Genomic DNA, 20,470 nt, shown 5'->3' with positions numbered 1-20,470 from the left:
TGGCACCAGATCCAAGCCACTGCTATCGTCCCTTTCCTTAAAAGAGACAACGCCAGCCTCGTCCATTTCGTCCAGCGCCCTTCTTTCCTGACATAAGTTTGGCGGTAACATATTCACTTTAATTTTGCCCAGGTCTTTTCCAGTTTGAGTAGCCTCTTAAATAGCTGCTAAAACTTCTTCTTTATCAGAGACTGCCTCTAAGTCTAGTACCTCCAAAAGAACTCTAGGTCTCCTTAATTGTACCTTTTCTGCGGTACCAATAGCCAGTAAGATGGCCTACGTTAGCTTTTCCTAGTCTTTGGTGCTTTTAACAAGCTCCATAAGAATACAACCTGTCTTTGTGCTGCGTATTCTGCAAAACTTCTGCACCACACTCTCTTGGGCCAACCGCGTTACGAAATGCTCTTAGTACTTCCACATGTAACTTTCTTTCTGCTTGTTTCACGAGAATGGCCTCGTTTTTTTCGATTGCCTTTATTTACTTCTTCACTTCCTTTCCTGGCTTACCTTTGTTAAAAGTCGGTGTGCTACCTACTGGCTTTTTTTAGCAGCCACTTGCTCCTTGCGGTTTCCAAGTGCCTGCTTTGTTTTGTTTACGATTTCCCTTCACAGTTCGTCCTCATTGTCGTCTTTCTTGCTTTTTTTTTGGTACACTCTGATCCTAGATAGCGCCATCTTCATAACCTCTCTTTTTCGAAGGCTGCCTAATTGCACGAGCTGGCAAAGATGTCCTCAACACTAAAATAACCCCCACAGTCTTATGGTGACCGCCGTTGAAGTCCACCAAGATCCCACAGATTTATTTCAGGAGAACTCTGGCTTTTTGAACTGTGCTGCTGATGTTTGGCTGCCTGTTCATTGCTTCTTTAATACTTTGTAGGACGTCTGTCATCCTACCTAGTACTTCTTTCTCTTTCTTTTTTGTGTCGTTTAAGGTTTTCTGTAGGTGAGCGACTACCGTTGATTTAGCCAGTGTCAGCTTATGTTTATTCTGACTATTCTGGTTTATATCCTGTGGTTCGTTGGTCTAATCGTTCAACCAACCACTAATCGTTATTTGCTTTTAAATGTGAGAAGGAATAGCACTTTCGTGCTGGACGCCTTTGTTGTCTTCTCCAGAATTCGCGAGGCCAACACTAGTAACCTGGGCTTATACCAGGTTGGAACTGGCGGCGGATATTTTCTGGAAGGTTACTGCCTGCGGAACGTTGATTTTATTAGCAACACTAATGTTTGGTTTCATTTAGAAACTAGCCCTAGATTTTTTCAATAGGCCTTTTCCTTGGCGTTTTGGTCCATAAAAACTATTTTGTTTTGTTCCCACCACTTGTGGGTATGATCTTCGACTACCGCAGCGCCTTGATGCCATACACCCGTGGTAGGCTTGCCTCCATCCGCTACCCGGAGAGCACGAGCTTCATAGGCTGACTACCTCAGACCGAGGATTATTATTATTATGATTCTTATTGTTTTCGTTATGATTGTCATAATTGGTATATTATTATTATTATTGTTTTTATCATCATTATTATATTTATTTTTATTATAATTTTATAATAAACTGTAATTTGAAAAATATTCTTAAAATTTAGTATACTTTAGCATAGCATCCGAAGTTAAACCGGGGATCGTTTAATGATGAGCTTGATTTAACCCATATGTGCTGAGACAACTATTTTAAAAATTTTCGAAAACTTCAGGAAGTAGTAGCAGATCCGTCTCTAAGTACAAATCTAAATTATGCTTAAGTGTTTAAACGTAAAAAGTATTTCACATGTTTTAAGCATGTTCATACTCTTTATCAGTCACGTGAGTTCTGTATAAGCTTCTATCAAAATCTTGTTTGGTTGGCAACTTTTTTCCTTTCAGTTCAACAAACGAGGATGTATAATCATACGAAATTATGCCTTATTTTAAATAAATTTATTTAATTTATATTATAGTTATTATAATTTTAAATGTTTTTTCGATAATTTCTAATTCATCTAAATATGATAACAGTTTGTTGAGAGATAAAGCCATAAATTTATAGGTATCTATAAATCGTAGATCAATATACTCGTTTCTTTAACACAATTAATAATGGCAATGTACTTTTTTTTGTCTGTGGTAAGAGTTAAACTTTTCCTGAAAAGTTAATAAAAAGTTTTGTTATTAACAAAAAGTATAATAACCGCTAAAGATATGAAAACTGATAGGTATCATTTGTGAATCACAATAAGTTTCGTCGGAACCTAGCGATAAGTAGAATAAAGGGAGACTTAAACTTGGGGCAATGTATGTGAATAATAGCGATCAAAGAGAGGAAGAAAGCAGTGGTGCAGGGAAGGGCAGTGGCCATTTGCGTGCGGAGACAAGTGAAGAGTTTAGTTTTTTGAGCAGCAAGCTAGAGAAAAGTGTGATACAGCCTGCTAGCACCACACGATTGAGCTCAACTTCACTTTGATGGCCACTGGAACAGTGTCTAGGAAGTTATATCATTAAAGTTATCATTATTTGTTTGATTATGGGTATTTGTTATTAAGCTTATTGAAATTTTTTAAATTTATAGTATTCTTTCGCAATGACATGCAGTCTTGTTCAGTTATGTATCCTTGTTATGTAAAACTAAATAAATTTACTTATATACAAATATTTCATTGTTCTCAGCTTTCTTTTATGTAAGTCGATGTTAGCTTGCTGGTAACAGCTAAGAAAGGAAGGTGTTAACTAGGTAATGCATTTACTGACTTATATTAATTTTTATTTTTATACTTTAGATCTCTTGGTCACGTGAGACGTCTGGAATTCAACGAAACATGATAACCTATATTACACTTTCTATGCAACGGACCTTGAATTCTAAAATAGAAAAATTGTTTTGTTTGGCTTATAAAATAATAATAGTTGTTACACTAAGAAAAAATGTGCGTACTTTCGAACCAAATCCTAACGATTTTTTTTTTTTTATCAACTAACCTGAAGGGAAGACATAAGAAAGCTTGACAATACACAACCTTTGAGCCTTAAAGCAAAAAGGTAAAGAGTATTGACAACCCATTTAGTAGGTGTCGCATCATTAATTTTTTTTATTTTGTTTATATCTTTTATATTTTGAATTGCTATTATTATGACAAAATTTAATAAAACACGTCGTACCATATACTTCACTGTGAAGATATAGCTGCAGGGGTATTTACAGCAGGAGTAGTATTGTCAACAGTCCTTACAGTTGCTAAGAACAATGAAACAGTAAGTCTCGAAAATTTTAACAGCGCTTTTAAAAGACGAATCGTGACAACTTAAAACATCTATATTTAAGAAAGTTTCTTAAAGACGCAAGAAACCTTTTCTTAACCTAGATTTAACAATCTTTGAGTATGCATGAGGCACTTAAAGTTGTAACATATAGATGAAAATGAGCAACAACTAAAAGAGCAAAGCGTCGATGACTTTGAAGATGCCAGTTCTAGCTGGTTTTCACGTTCAATATTAAATTCATTAGTCAACATTTATACAGTGAAATTTTAATAAGGTAGTTAATTTATAGAGTTACCAGACTATATATAGGAAAAAAAATGCCTGCATAACTTTTGTAAGCAATGAAAACCAATGCTTCGAATGGGTCATTTGATTTGCACTGCATTCAGTATATAAGAATTTAATCTTGTCCTAAATTACACAAGATATAAAAAAAAGTTAAATTTTTTATCATATTGAGATTCCTAAAAATTCTTACTTATTTTCTTAATTTGACAAACAAAATATTGTTGTTATTATATAATATATGTATATTTTTTTTTAATGTAATGCTTACAATGTTTATCCTAGTCATTTGTCAGGAAACAAAAAAAATCACGTTAACCCTTCACTTGTTAAAAGATTTTATATCGATGATGAGGATAAAAATAATGTAGAAAATAAAGGGAACGACTCAAATACAGAGTACAGATATCATATTGTTGGAATTAAAAATTCCTTACGTTTATTACCTAAACCATTGTCTAAATATCGGCTTGCTTAAAACATATGTAATCGAAGTCTTTCCTACTTTTGGTTGAAAGATAAATTAAAGGCATATACAGAAAACTAAAAAAATATGAGCAATTGCGAAATTATTCTACCTAAAAAATAAAAAAATTAGCACATACTTAAGTTCGAAAATTTGACATACTTAAACCGAGGACCTTTTGTTGTTCATGCAGACTTTTAATGTTGATTAAAATCGGTTTAAAAAAAACGTGCATATCAACACAATGTAGCGTATAGTACAAGGTATTTTATTGAATGTTCTCATGATAATAGCAAATCAAAACATAAAAAATATAGACGAAATATATAAAAATTATGATGCAACAACTACTAAATGGTTTGTCAATACTCTTTACCTTTTTAATTTGAGACTCTTAAAGACGTATACAAATCCTATCAAGAATACTGATTCGACAACAGCATATAAAATTGTGTATTGTCGAGCTTCCTTATTTCATCTATGTAATCATCCCTTTAGTTAAGTTGATAAAAAAAAAAGATTCGTTAGTATTTGGTTCGAAAGTACGCACATTTTTTCTTAGTGTAACCACCATTATTATTTCATAAGCCAAACAAAAAAATTTTTTTACTTCAGGTTTCAATGTCTGTTGCATAGAAAGTGTAAAATGGGTTATCATGTTTCGTTAAATTCCAGACGTCTGACGTGACCAAGAGATCTGAAGTATTAAAACAAAAATCAATATAAGTCGGTAAATGCGTTACCTAGTTGACACCTTCCTTTCTTAGCTGTTACCAGCAAGCTAATAACGACTTACATAAAAGAAAGCTAAGAACAATGAAATATTTGTATATAAGTAAATTCATTCAGTTTGACATAACAAGGATACATGACTGAACAAGACTGCATGTCATTGCAAATGATTACTATATATTCCAAATATTTCAATTAGCTTAATAACAATAACTTATAATCAAACAAATAAAGACGACTTTAATGATATAACTTCCTAGACACTGTTCCAGTGGCCATCAAAGTAAAGTAAAGCTCAATCGTTTGGCACTAGCAGGCTGTATCACACTTTCCTCTAGCTTGCTGCTGAAAAAACTGAACTCTTCACTTGTCTCCGCGCGCTAATGGCCACTGCCACTTCCCTGCACCACTGCTTCCTTCCTCTTGTTGATCGCTGTCATTTAAATATCTTGCCCCAAGTTTGAGTCTCCCTTCACTCTACTTATCGCTAAGTTCCAACAAAACTTATTATAATTAACGAATGATACCTAATATTTTTCATATCTTTAGCGGTAATTATTCTTTTTGGTTACAACAAAACTTTTTATTATCTTTTTAGAAAAAGTTCAACTCTCACCACAGACAAAAAGCAGTACATTGCCATTATTAATTGTGTTAAAGAAACGAGTATATTTATCTACGATTTATAGATACCTTTAAATTCATGGCTTTATCTCTCAACAAACTGTCATCATATTTAAACGAATTAGAAATTATCGAAAAAACATTTAAAATAATTATAACTATTATATAAATTAAATAAACTTATTTAAAAAAAAGCATACTTTCGTATAATTATATATCCTCGTTTGTAAAACTGAAGAAAAAAAAGTTGCCAACCAAACAAGATTTTGATAAGAGCTTATACAGAACTCACGTGACTGATAAAGAGTATGAGCATTCTTAAAACATGTAAAATACTTTTCACGTTTAAATACTTGGGCATTATTAAGATTTGTACTTGAAAACTAATCTGCTACTACTTGCTAAAGTTTTCGAAAATTTTTAAAACAGGTGTCCCGAAACATATGGGTTAAATCAAGCTCATTTTTAAGCAATCTCGGTTTAATTTCGAATGCTATGCTGAAGTATACTAAATTTTAAAAATATTATTTAAATTACAGTTTATTATGGAATTATAATAATAATAATAAATATAATAATAATAATAAGAACAATAACAATAATAATATACCAATAGTTACAATAATACCAAGAACAATAAGAATAATAATAATAATAATTCTCGTTCTGAGGTAGTCAGCCTATGGGGCTCGTGCTCTCCAGGTAGCGGATGAAGGCAAGCTTTCCACGGGTGTATGGCATTGAGGCGCTGCGGTGGTCAAAGATTGTACCCATGAGTGGTCGGAACAAAATAAAATATTTTTCATGGACCACGATGCTTAGGAAAAAGCCTATTGAAAAATTCTAGGGCTGGTTTCCGAATAAAACTAAACATTGGTGTCGCTAGTAAAATCAACGTTCCGCAGGCGGTAACTCCCCAGAAAATATCCGCCGCCAGTTTCAACCTGGTATAAGCCCAGGTGACAAGTGTTGGCCTCACGGATTCTGGAGGAGACCACAAAGGCGTCCAGCACAAAAGTGCTATGCCTTCTTACTTTTAAAAGCAAATAACGATTGGTGGTTGGTTAAATGATCAGACCAACGAACTACAGGACATAAACCAGGATAGTCAGAATAAACATAAGCTGACACTGGCTAAATCAACGGTAGTCGCTCACCTACTGCAAGGGGGCACTTCTATTACGTAGAATTTATAATACACGCTTTACATTTATATTTACATTCTTCTATTTATTATATTTTCTTGTAATAAAAAATCCGTCTAATAGACAATTCAATAGTACACATTTTTTCTATATATACATATATTTCATTTTATAAAAAATTCCTATTTGAAAATTCAAATTTGAACGCCACGCGCGGGGAATGTGCGTCTAGTACGTTAAGAAAACGCTAGAGCGCGTTCACCCAAAGAAGGAAAAACCTGCTACTCAAAAGGAAATAACGTCAGCGTAAAAGGCACCAGTGCGCAATGCAAAATGGAGTTCATCTTCCAGCGAGCCTGGGACGCGGTATATCCGTTGCTCACCCAGACCTGGAACTTTCCCGTGCACCGGTACAATACCGCGATGAGCACGAAGGGAGAGAAAGAGATGAAGAGAGAAAGAGACGAAGTACGAAGGCCGATAGCTAAAAAGTAAGTGTGTACACCACCAACAAGGTAACACTTTCACTAACCGGTACCTACTTGGACTTTCGGTGCTCGACCGCTTTAAGCGTGGAGACGACGCATCCCCAAGTAGTCGAGGCACTAGGGTTAGCGACCACGTTCTTAGGCAAAGTTCCTGGGTTGATGACTTGAGCAGTGCTCAAGACACCCAAGGGCCCTGAGAACGACCTAACCTTACGTGACTTGGTCGGATAGGTAGTTACCTAACACTTACTTTCCGCGGTCGTAAAAAAATTTCGCATTAGTCTAACCTAACGTGTTCATGCAGAGATACTAAGGAGGGAAAATTCAAATTGTCATTTTTGTAAAATTTTCTATTAAAAAAGGCGGATAAATTTAAAGTGAATTGTCGAGTATATTATATATTGTTTTTTATTATTAACAAAAAAAAATTGCGATCACTCAAATAAAATTAATACATGTAAAAATTTAAGATATAATTTCCTTAGAATCATATGATTGAATAAATATAAGATAATTAAAAATAAATTGATTGTACTTATTTAAGCAAACCTTCCCCTCAACATAAGATTGCAAATTCCTTTTTATAGTTTAAGATAAAAACTAGAAAAATAGCTGTTAAGATTTGAAATCGTTTAATAAACTAAGAATATTATCCGAACCCCAAAAAGGGACAGAAATAAAATAAAAAAGATATTAGATTAGAAAAATATTGAATAAGTTAAAAAAGATATTAAATTATTAAATTAATTGAATTAAGGAAATATTCAAGAGAACTCAATAAAGTATTAATCAATAAACAATTGCTGTATATGGTGCAGGAATTAATTGATTATTCAACAGATAAATTTTGAAACTTGATAATAAATATTTTTAAGTATTGTATATAATCGGCAGTTTGAGCAATTTCGCTCTTTTACACAGGGCCACGAACCCGCCCTCCGACATATAAACACAATCATTGTTTGTATGTTGGTTCCTAATCTTAGAGTTTTCTCGGTACAGATAATATTCTTAGCCGATTGTTACCACCACAAATTAACCGGGGTTATACTCAAAGAAAGGGAAGTCGTAAATGGTACCCCTGGTGGGACTCGCAATCGTAAGAGGGAGTGTTTAAACAGGTGCAAAAATTTTTATCAAACGTTTTATATTATTCGTTCGTCTTAAAAATGGTTTAAACACGACGAAGGGGCAATAATGAAGAAACACAACAAGTAACGGCTTAGATCCACGGGAAAAACGAAGATAACTTAAGTGGAATTTTTCCATTAGAGAAGTCACCTCAGCCAAATACAGTGGGTGGAAATGATGGAAATATTTTCGAGGTCATAGGGGTCCAAAAGCAGCTGATGGCTGAAATCCTACCTCTCAACCCCGAGAATAATTCGGAACAAATTATTGACAAAGTAAATAAAGTCATCTCACAAACCAACACACTGAAAGAACAATCGATGCGACTTACACACACGTACGATGCACTGGAGACCCATATAGAACGACTCACACAAACACAAAATCAAATACGTACTAAAAACGCACAACGTCAGGCAGAACTAATAAGACAATCAGAAATACTCGATAACTTAAATAAACAATTCTATCAACTCGCACTAAACATAGGGAAAACAACACAAACATTCCAAAAACTCAATCAAACAGTCACGGCACAAACACAAGCAATAGTCAATTTAGAACAGGAAGATGATCGTATATACGAGGCTATCGCCCAACACAAAAAAGACGTGGAATCGATCATCACCCGAAAATTAAATAACGTACAAGGCAGAGGAGTTTCCCAATTGAAAGTAGATTTACCCACTTTTAGCGCAGCTGCAAGTGATCGACCGATCAAATTCCTTAAAGCCTTAAAAACTTACATTGAAATAACTTCCATAAAAACTGACGCGATTAAATTAGTATTATCTCAAGCATTAAAAGGCCTGGCACTTGCTTGGTTTGAGCTCATCGAAGAAAGAATAAATTCCATGAATGATTTTGAAACTTTATTTTTGAATAAATATTGGAACGCGACGGTATAAGTTAAAGTTCGTTGAGCGCTTGAATGGAATGCATACGAAGCCACAAATAATATGAGCCGTAGTGAATACGTGTTAAATTTGTATAGTTACGTGAAAATGTTATCAGCACCACCCACTGAAGCGGAGGTCGTTGAGAAATTCGCAAATCATTTTGACGGAGTCATACAACAGTCTATAATTCTTTGGGGAATTAACAAAATTGACGATCTCATAAAACTCTTAGATTCTATGGATGCAGTAGGCGCGTTAAATAGCTCGATTACGATTCGAGAAAATTTATACATAGATTCCGGGAGACAAATAAACTCAAGCCCTACGCGGAATCATAGCAACTTCCGAGCCTCAACACCAAACCCACCCAATAGCAATTGGCGTGACCGCGGTAACAATACAAGTAATACCACCTTAAACCGAAATACGAACTCAGGCCAACAAACCAACAACAACAATAATAGTTCCAATCGACCATACGTAGAAAGACCACAAAGTAGCTCATACAATCGAGGGACCCAGGGAACTCAAATGAATTTAATTGAAGAGATCCCAAATCAGGAAAACGAATAGACGTTGTATCCCAAACCCCTAAAAATTATCAAACCTATACTTTATGGGATACAACGATCAGAGGGGGCATTACAAAGACAAGTATATTAAAAAATTATGAATCCAAGTCCGAACAAAAAAATAACATAAACACCTTACACACTACCACGCTACCATATGGAAAGAAAAATTTAAAAATAATGTCGAAAATTAAAAATAATCAAGGGAATCTACTTATCAAGGCTCAAGAATGTTTGATACCTCGTACATATACAGTTTTGGTTCCATTTGATAACCAGCTTGAAAAAAAAGTGACTGAGGAGAATAAGTCTAACATTGTTACAAATGCATGCCATTCCTACTCAATTTGCCATAAAAATCAAATAAAAAGTTGTTCAGTAGTAAAACCAGAAATACATACAGTATTCGAAGATTTAAGACAGACACTGCTAGAAGAACCACACAGCGAAAATCTGTTGACCAATAAAGCTTTTGTATGCCCGGAAATAAATTTTGAAATTCAAAGGGTTCAGCTGGAGGCATTAATAGATACGGGGAGTAAATTACCAAGTACATTTGAATACATTTATGAGAAAAATAACGACGCACGGAAAATTTTCCCTACTCCTCCGGTAATTAAGTTTCCAACATGTAGATGTATTGGTAAAATTTTTCTTGAAGCTAAGAAACAATCCAAGGCTGAAGTAAAAATAAATACTAGTAAAATCGCACTCAGAGCCATCTCATGCGATGGTAATGAAAGAGGAATATACGTTGTAAATAGATCAATACAGGGGGCAGAGAAAAATTATTCTACCACAGAGATCAAAGTATTAGCAATCGTTTCGATATTACACCAATTTCCTTCGTATATATTGGATTACAGTTTCAAAACATCATCAATCAAGAGGAGTAAAACCGTGGTAGCCATTTCGTTAAACCAACACATCAATCGAAAGGACCGAAAAAGTACCGAGGATTTCAATACATTAAAAATATTGGCAAGAAAACCAAACGATAATATACCTGATCAATCAAAATCGACATCTAACGTACGATCAAACGATGAAAAATGGCACATAACCAAACAAAACGCAATAAATGGACAGAAATATAATCGGTATAAACTAAAAGGGACAATCCTGTATAAATTATGTAACCATAGAAAGAAAATTCTTTTGCACTACAGAAAACCTTGAACGACACAGAAAAAAAGAGAAAAACGTACTAGGTAGGATGACAGACATCCTAAAAAGTATTAAAAAAGCAATAAATATGCAGCAATAACCAAACATCAGCAGCACAGTTGAGAAAGCCAGAGTTTACTTGGAAGAAATCTGTGGGATGTTGAGGGACCTTAAAGGTGGTAACCATAAGACTGTGGGGAAGATTTTAGTGTTGAGGACATCTTTTTCAGCTCGTGTAATTAGACAGCCTTCAAAATAGAGAGGTTATGAAGATGGTGCTACCGAGGATCAGAGTGTATCAAAAAAAGCAAGAACGACGACAATGACGACGAACTGTGAAGGGAAATCGTAAACAAAAGAAAGCAGGCACTTGCAAACCACAAGGAGCAAGTGGTTGCTAGAAAAAAGCCGGTAGGTAGCACACCCACTTTAAACAAAGGTCAGCCAGGAAAGAAAATGAAGAAGTGAATAAAGGCAATGAAAAGAAACGAGGCCATCCTCGTGAAACAAGCAGACAGAAAGTCACATGTGGAAGTACTAGGAGCATTCCGTAACGTAGTTGACCTAAGAGAGTGTGGTGCAGAAGTTTTGCAGAATACGCAGCACAAAGACTGGTTGTATTCTGGTGGAGCTTGTTTAAAGCACCAAAGACTAGGAGAAGCTGACGCAAGCCATCTTACTGGCTATCGGTACCGCAGGAAGACGATGCAAGCTGCTATGAAGAAAAGCAAAAAGCAGGACTGACAGACTCTGTGCCGGGAAGTAAAAAACGACTCCTAGAGCAAAGCATAAACGATAGTGAAGGGATAACTGGAAAGACTTATGTCTTAAGAGTGAATACGATGAAGCATATCGGGAATACGCTATTTTTGACGCACCCAGAACTCAAGAATCAAGCTGACTTGGAGCTCATAGAGGATGTACCTTTATCTACCTAGAAGGAACTAGAGCCAGCAGCTGGATCGCTTAAACACGGAAAAGCTTCAGGACCAGATAGCATACCGGCAGAAGTTATTAAGACAGTGGTGGTAAAACACCCACAGCTGCTCTTATATCTATACAGTGAATGATTGCAGAAGGGGTTGCTTTCAACCCCCTGAAAAAACGTACGGCTGGTACTCATCGATGAAGGCAAGTGAAAGCCTAACTTTCCATCATTTTTTCGGCCGTTGTGAATACTGGACATGCCTGGAAAGATATACAAATAGCTACAGGTCTTCTACAGGTCATACAAAACGCGGAAGACTTATCCTACACACAGTATGAATTCAGGAAAAAAAGGTCTACCATGAAAGCAGTAGAAGAAGTGGTAAAAACAGCTCAGAACACTCGAGACGCATGCCATGGAGCGAGACCCCTTGTTCTTCTGGTAACCTTGAATGTAAAGAACGCTAGTAACTCAGCAAGATGCAGAGACATGCTTCATGCTCTGAAATACACATTTCGAACACCAGACTATCTATTAAGAGTATTGAGAGATTATCTCAAGGACTGTTTCTTGACCCATACGATAACAGATGGTGAAACAAAGGAGAAAATAACTGCAGGGGCACTCTAGGGTTTAATACTTGGACCTGATCTCTAGAACGTATCATACAATGGACTACTTCACCAGGAAATGCCAAAGGGGACGTTCATGGTAGTATACGTGGACGATGCTGCTGTAGTGATCGTTGAACGCACGATGAAACTTCTCCAGGTACGACTAAACCAAGTTATGCGGAGACTGGCTCCATGGATGAATCTCATGGACTCGAAGTTGCGGCAGGTAAGGCGGCGCTGGTACTATGGACGAGAAAAGAGATCAATTCTATTATTCTTCTTAAGGTACAAGAGAAATAAGTAATGACGAAAGATGCTTTTAAATACCTAGGGGTGATGCTGGATAGAAAGCTTACGTTTTGGAGCCAACTAAGGCAAGCAGCAGACAAAGTGGCGGCTAGAGTAGTAGCATTAGGCTGAATCAAATTTAGTCTCAGCAATCAAGCTCAGTCAAATTCAAAGCATACGAGCCTTGAGGATAGCCTGCACCTATCGCACAGTCTCAGAGTCTGCGATAATAGTGATAGCAGGCATAATCCTCATTGACCTCTTTGTGAGGAAAAAACGATCGAAGCACTGCTTGGAGCAGGACCTAGGAAATATGAAGGCCAAAAAATACGCCCAAGAAATCACCTGGGAACGCTGGCAACATAAATTGCAAGAGAAATCTTGAGGTAGATGAATGACACACTTGATAAAAGATGTGAAGGAATGGACAGAGTGAAAACACAGGGAAGTAGATTACTACCTTACCTAATTCCTTTTAAATTACGGGTACTTTCATTCGTACCTTTACAAGTTGTGGAGAACACAGATGGCTGCTTGCAAGTATTGCGGCTACGACAAAGATGATGCAGAGCATTCGTTCTTTGACTGCATAAAGTCACAAGCCAAACGAAACATGCTGCAGGAAAGGATTGGAACCTCCAATCCTGACAACGTCATATATAAGATGCTACTCAACAAAGAAGGGTGGACTGCAGTAGCCCAATACATACATACAGGTCTTCGAGCCAAAAAGAAGGATGGTTTTCTGGACCACTGAGCGGAGATGGTGCGAGCGTGGATCCGGTACCATCGGGGGGGCGTTGTGTTTTTGCTGCGTTGCCCTGGGTGTTCAGTGGGGGGGTGGCGGGGCCTTGGGGGTGGAGCTGCTTGGGCGTTGCCACAGGGCGGTGGGTGTGCAGGAAGTGGGCTTGCCTGGGTGCTTAAGCGCGTGCAGACTCCCTTAAATTGCTTCGCTTTATCACCTTCCTACCGATGAGCGGCTATGGCCTGGTGGACCATGCTTTCGGTTGCTTTGATTCCGCTGCCCCCTTTTTTTTTTCCCTGCTGGGCTTCTGGGGTGTGCTCGCGAACCAGTTGGTGTTTAGTATAGGGGCTTCCACGGGTGCTTGAATGCGCACAGGCTCCTGAGATTCCCTTCGCTATATAACCATCCTACCGATGAGCGGCTGTACCTTGGTGGCCCAGGTTTCTCCCCCTTTGGCTCTACAATGGGTGCGCTCCTGGCACCTTTGTTTGGGGTGGCTGGATAACTGACAAAGGAGAAGCAGTTATTATTTTGTGTCTACCAATACAGACAAAGGCCTTTACATTATCTCGTTTTTTTTAAGCTATATCATCAAAAATCATTATAGAATTCGGTAAAGCATTATCTGGCGAGACAACAATCTCGTGCTTGCTAAAAGCTAGGTATTCTGCACCTTTTATAGGCTGCAATAAATCTTTTAAAAATTTATACTATGGTCAATGGAGAAATTTGAAATACACATACACACTTTCGAACTTAACTCCATTGGAGTGCCCAATTAAGAATCATAAGATATTAATTTCTTCACAATTAGATGGGCCGCAAAATACAGCGCAAATACTGTCAGGAAGTAGTTGACCATGTCGATTTTAACGTTTTTCTGGTTTTAAAATAGCGTCAAAACTCGGAACTTGTAAGTTTATGGGTTGTTCTTTAAAGTCCATGTCCACTCTGTATGAAAAAAGAGTGACAACTCATCTTATAATGAAATAGTTAAACGCTTTTATATTTTTAACTCATTATTCCAACAAATTTGTTTACTATGAATACATTATTCTTTTATTTAAGCATAAGATTTAAAAGCCAGACACGAAGCAGATAAGGTTTTAGCTGATAAGGCTTGACAAAGATTAATAGCTTCAGATTTAAGTATTGCTGAAATAGTAGCAGCTACCTTGGTGACTGGTGCTATGAAACTTTGAAGTAAATTTGGTATGGTGGTGAAGAAGGAAAAAAAAAGAACAAGATATAAATAAAAGAAAAAAAAGACAGTTGTTAAAAAAAAGGTAGTGCTTCGAGTGCAATTATTACAGCTACTTTACAAGATATAAATACCAAAAGACAAAAGCCCAGAATGTCATTAGTGGTGCATATAAAAGTGCTCGTACTGCAGTTAAAACATATGGTGGTAAAAAGCATGTTGAAATTCCCTGCATCTTACGTCTTCCTACTCAAATAAACGGAGCTCAACCTCTGATTCCTTTGTTTGCTACTTTAAGAGCACCTGGTACTATAGCCAATGGAATAGCAGGAATTATTGAGAGCATCAATGCTACTAAGTCAGCAAAAAAGCAGCTAGCCGAGAGTCAGAGACGAAATTGAACCATTGATGCTATAGCCTTTGGGAAAGACTTTATCTTAAACCTTATAAAAATGCGTGAGGATTTTATTTAAAGGCGTACGTTGGAAAAGGTTTAAGGAAAAAAATAATAATAATAATAAAAAAAAATGAAAAAAGTTTCAAAGCAGCAAAATTACCTGATCAAGTTCCAAACATGATGGATTCAATAGAATATTCTAAAGTCTTACAAATTCCTTGTTTTTGCAAAGTATTGATAAGAATTAACTCACCTGCCGAGAACCCGCAGTTTTTTGGAACAACTATAGTAAATCTTAATAGTAAGAATGAACATTAAACTCACGGGTGGCTTATCTAAAACATGGTAACAGTATTGTGTATTATGACAAGTTTAAAGATCTTTAGCCACCTATCGACTTAAAGTTGTATCTCAAAGTTAATCAGGTGAAATATAATTATAAGCGATATTAAAAGTTTGACTCTTACAACTACGGTTATTTGTGCTTAAAGTTCCTTTCAAAACAAATATAACTTTTTTACATTGAGAGAAACCATTTTCTTCTACTTTGACAACGATGGAACATACGTTAACAATGACTTTTTCTGATACTTTTTCTATTTTAAAGGCACAGTATTTTCCACCTATTGAACTATTGATAAAACACAGCTACGTTCTTGGCTTAGTAGAACCTTTGGTCATTTAACTCAAATCCAAATATTTATGAAAATTGTCATAAGTTTCACGTTGACAATTAAATTGTTGTATTATTAACTAGTAGTTTTGAGATCAAATATATTAGGTCATTTTGAATTGAGGTATTTCAACCTCGCAACATAACTCTTGATATGATGCTGAACAATAATACGCTTTATACTGTTATCAAGTACAACCGTACCACTCATCTTATACCTTAGAATTCTATAGGTCATTTATTGAGTTTCACTTAGTCAGTTCTAAATAATAACACCCCTCATATTTCAGACTGACCCAAAGCTATTCTGAAGATAAACGTATTTAGAGTTAAATGTTACATTACGAGTATAGCTTACATAAATAACAACTAATTGCACTTAATTCATGAATTTTTTGCAGCTGTACCACCAGTATGTAAAATTATTGGAATTTGATCACAAATAATTCATTTACCGATTATTGGACGTATTATTAATTGTTCTTAGCTGCGTATGGTAGATCAGGACGGTAATTTAGTTAATTTTTGTATCTAAGTCATTACTATAAGATTGCATATGAAACCCTTTTCATAATAAGTATAATTTATAATCAAACAAATAAAAGAGGCAGATCAATATGCCCTCCAGCACTTAGTCAACAACGAGCTCTGAAACCATTAAGATGGCAGAAAAAACAGTTTATCAAAGTATTGAGACATTCAAGAAAACAACCAAAACATCAAAAACTTAGTCATTAAAACATACAGTTTACAAAAAGTCTTGGCTTAAAAATAAGAAACTCTGGTGAGAAATCAGTTGGATACTTTTTTTTGTTGTAGACAAAATGAATAAGATTCTAAGTATTTAGTCTCCAGATCTACTTGATGCATCTATTGTGCACTATGAGATTCATGCTCATTCGCCATATGCATCGTCAACATATGGTAACAACGATGAAATGTGTATTTCAATTTAACAACAAGATTTGTGTCTTTTACCATCCAGAAGTTCTTTACACGTTCACGGAAGATTGGTCAAAGCACATGGAAATACCGTAGTAACAAATACTGCATTATCAAACAACATTATTTGCTACTTATTTAAAATAATAAGATATGAGATAAATGCCATAAAGGTGGACAAGGGCAAAAATGTTGGATTATCAACCCTTATAAAAAATTGGTTGTCACTTTATCCTCATTAAAAATCTATGATAAATGCAGGTTGGCTTGGTGTTGAAAAAGAAGATGATGATATTCCTAATGATAATATCTACTTTGATATCATGCTTCCACTGAATATGATTTTAAGAGTTTTGCTAAAGACTATCGTGAGATAGTTGTTAGTGTAAAACATGAGCTTATACTTACAAGAGCCCGAAACGATATGAATGTCATTTTGCAAACTCCAGTTAATGTGAATGCTGATGATCCTGTTGCCGTGGCAACTTGGAAAGACTTAAAAATAGTTATTTTGAAGCTTGAATAGCTCATACCCCGTGTAGTAATGTCAGATTCTCATAAAATTTGTTTATTAAATTATCTGCAAAAAGAAAAGCTTAAACCTATGAGTTTTTTTACTTGGGAATTATTTGAGTATCCTCTTTACTTCGCACATTCAAACATAAATGGATATTTAAAATATGAATTCTGTTGGAAAAGCCACGTTACGTTACTTTAGCCTTTCAAACTAACCATAAAAATCAGAAAGATGCAAGCGCTAGTATGTTTGATCACTACAATCGAAGAATTGTGAAACTCTTTTTAAATTAAAAATATTTTTCTTATGGTGGTTTAAATCCTGATCTAACGCGTAATTAGTATGCAATGCTATATGATATATATGCTCATTTTTTATGTTTATACTATGGCAAAGATTGTGCAACCTTACAAGGTAAACATGACTTTCTTAATCAAATACCTGTAATCGTTTTTGATTTTTAAACAAAAAGAGTCATTGAAAAATACTACAGTAAATGTGAGGCTAGAATTTCAGTCACATACAAATTTCTCTGCAAATACGTCAGCTCATTGCCTATTTTCGCACGATCGTATAATTAAGTATAGTCTGATAAGAAGGGGTGTCAAGAAACTTATGTAGAGATGTAAAAAGTCAATTCAGGGCTTTGCTAGCATCAGTTCGTTTTCCACCACCATGGATAAAGGTCAGAGCAACATCAACAGCTGGAGTAAAGAAGAAGCAGAAAAAAAACGACGACAAAAAGAGTGGAAAAAACTTATGAAGAGAAACGAGAAAAAAGACATAAAGATTAAAAAAACAAGATCTCAGGGCAAATTGGAAGATGAAATACTGTAAAATTGTTTAAAAATCAACATGTTTAATAAGCTTTATTGCAATCCGTATGTCACATAAGCCGTGTGCGAGTAATCGTACAACTAATGTTATCTATCAAAAAATCTCAAATGAGGATGATGGTAAAACTCAGAGATCTGTGTTAAAAAACATAGTCGATAAATATTTAACCAACAAAGAATCTTGTCTTAAAAATAAAGGTTATGGAATAATAAAAAAGACACTGAAATAATATATTATCATAGAGAAAGATGGAGTATTTTTTTGACATACAAGGTTTCAAAAAACTGGGTAATGATTATGTGTTAAAAAAATTAACTATCTTCTTGCTTAATTCTAACGATGCATTGTTGTTATTTCTTTTCAAAAGCACCCTTTACCTGGCAAAAATTATCAAAAAAGTAAGAACATGAAAATTTATACCTTAAACTTTGCTATCACGAACTAACCTGGGACTCAGGAAAAATTGAGTATACGAAGATATAAAATATTTCACGAGAGGACTTTAATAATGATACAAAGAAACATGTTATGAGAGATTGAAATATAAAAGTGGCTTAAAAGATTTGGCTTTAAGGTCGCTGATATAACAGACTACCCACCGTTTAAGCTCCTAAGATTTGTTGTTACTAGCACGCATTGCAACGGAGCCTAGAAATCTATGCGTGCTTTTCATAGTGTGAGGCAAATGAAAAAATTTTACTTTTATATGAAATAGGTTGATGTTAATGTTGATGATAGTAAAGAGTTGTAAGAATGTCTGTTAAAATAAACTGTTCAATGAAACTATTTTATAAATTATACGTGTTTTTGCAAATCTAGTTTTGTAAATGTGACTTTTTTGAAATTTATGATAAACTAGTTGAGTAAAATTAAATTAAAACTATTAAACAATTATTTCCCTATTGTACATCCTTTTTTTTTGAGGTAGGGGGTCTCTTGAGAGGTTATAAGTACTAGTTGTATCTCTTTATTTTTTCAGTTTTACTAATTTGACACAAGTCGTGAGAGAAATTATAAAGAAGAGAACCTTGTTAAATAGAGAAGATATTTTTAAAAAATAGTTGTTAACCTTAACACGCACAATTCAAAGATACTGATCAAACACATCATGGATCTTATTATTAATATCCATGGCTTTCATAATGCTGATAAAAATTTTATACTGACATAATTTTCAGCGGTTTCATTGCAAGAAAATATTGTTGGACATTAGATATTTAAGCCAGCTGACAATTTCAATAATTCACCACTGGATGTAAAAAAGCATACTAATTAGCAGACACTAGAAATCAAGGTCACCGAAATCAAGACACTAGAGTCAAATAGTTTGGGGGTAATATTACATAAAAAAATTTAAAGTATTATCTCATAACTATTGCTAAGAATCTCAAAGGAATTCATACGTACGGGAAAGACGAAGCTAAGTTTATTAGCTAAATATTGACGCGCAAAGTTTATGATTTGTCTCAAATATGTGATCTCTTAAAACATCTCGAAGATTGAATCTTTTCTCCCGTAGGTCTTACACATGGGCAGAATCATTTTGAAAGTAAAAAGCTATTTTGTGCTGTATATGAGGCACGATTATCAGAACAATGGCGTATTACCATCACATTAATCAAATCATCAAAGCAAGTCAGTGAATCATACTATGCAGCTTATAAACGCCTAAAATGACAAAGGCCACTGCCTACGTGGATAACTGGCAACGATGTGATTAGTTAGGTGCAGCATATGTTATAATATATAATAAAAAAAATGAATTTCTTACTACGTTTTTTTATACTTTGAGAGTAAAATGTTTAACAAAGTCATTTTGTGCATTATGCGTGTTTTGCGAGTCTAGTTTGTAAATATACATTTTTCAATTTGAAATAAAGTAATTAAACATAAAACAAATTAAGAAAATGTTTTGCAATTATTGACCTATCACTCTGTATCCTCCATTATTATGCAACACGCTAGCCGAAACAAAAAAAATATGCACAAGGCTTTGCACATTAAAACAGCGCACGCAAACTCAAGCAGTGCCATAGGTGACTAATGCACAGTGCATTACGCATAAACTCAAACATCGAGCGCAAACTCCGGTCAGGAGGCTCACGCAACTTCAAGCAGCACATGCAGAGAAAGCGCCCATTGGTTGTTGAAGGGTTCATTTTGTCCGCAAACGGGGGGCCACTGGCTGCAGAGAGGAAGTGGGCCGAAATCACCTAGTGACTCGTCAAGTTGCCAATAGCACTTAACATAATCGCCGAAAATATCACTACTTACAAAAATTGTTTGAAGAAACGAAAATATAAAAAATGCTGAACTTCAAATAAAAGTAAAACTGGAATTTTCACTTATCTGAAGCAGTCAATAAAATAACAATCAATAGCTCTACTGTATGATAAAAATGAAATAAAACATCTCATAAGCTCCGTATTCTATAAGAATATTTGTTATTTAGCTAATTTTTAGTACAAAAAATTATAATTTGAGAACATAACTTAAAGATTTAAGGTAATATAAATCAGTCAGGAAAACTTAGGCATAGAACGTTAGAATCACCTAAAACTTTTACTATTGCACTTAGC

At 35.1% G+C, this 20,470-nt stretch overlaps 1 protein-coding gene across 1 annotated transcript in view; it reads left to right on the top strand.

Annotated features, from left to right (window-relative positions):
• The window catches only part of Nos (Nitric oxide synthase), a 2,633,257-nt gene that overhangs the window by 2,390,845 nt on the left and 221,942 nt on the right, over window positions 1-20,470 (top strand). The gene's annotated exons all lie outside the window — the stretch shown is intronic.

This window comes from Copidosoma floridanum, unplaced genomic scaffold, assembly GCF_036245765.1.
Source record: "Copidosoma floridanum isolate Cflo_tuat_1 unplaced genomic scaffold, Cflo_Japanese_pri ptg000020l, whole genome shotgun sequence".
NCBI lineage: Eukaryota > Metazoa > Arthropoda > Insecta > Hymenoptera > Encyrtidae > Copidosoma > Copidosoma floridanum.
This window is presented reverse-complemented; position numbering and strand designations above follow the sequence as displayed.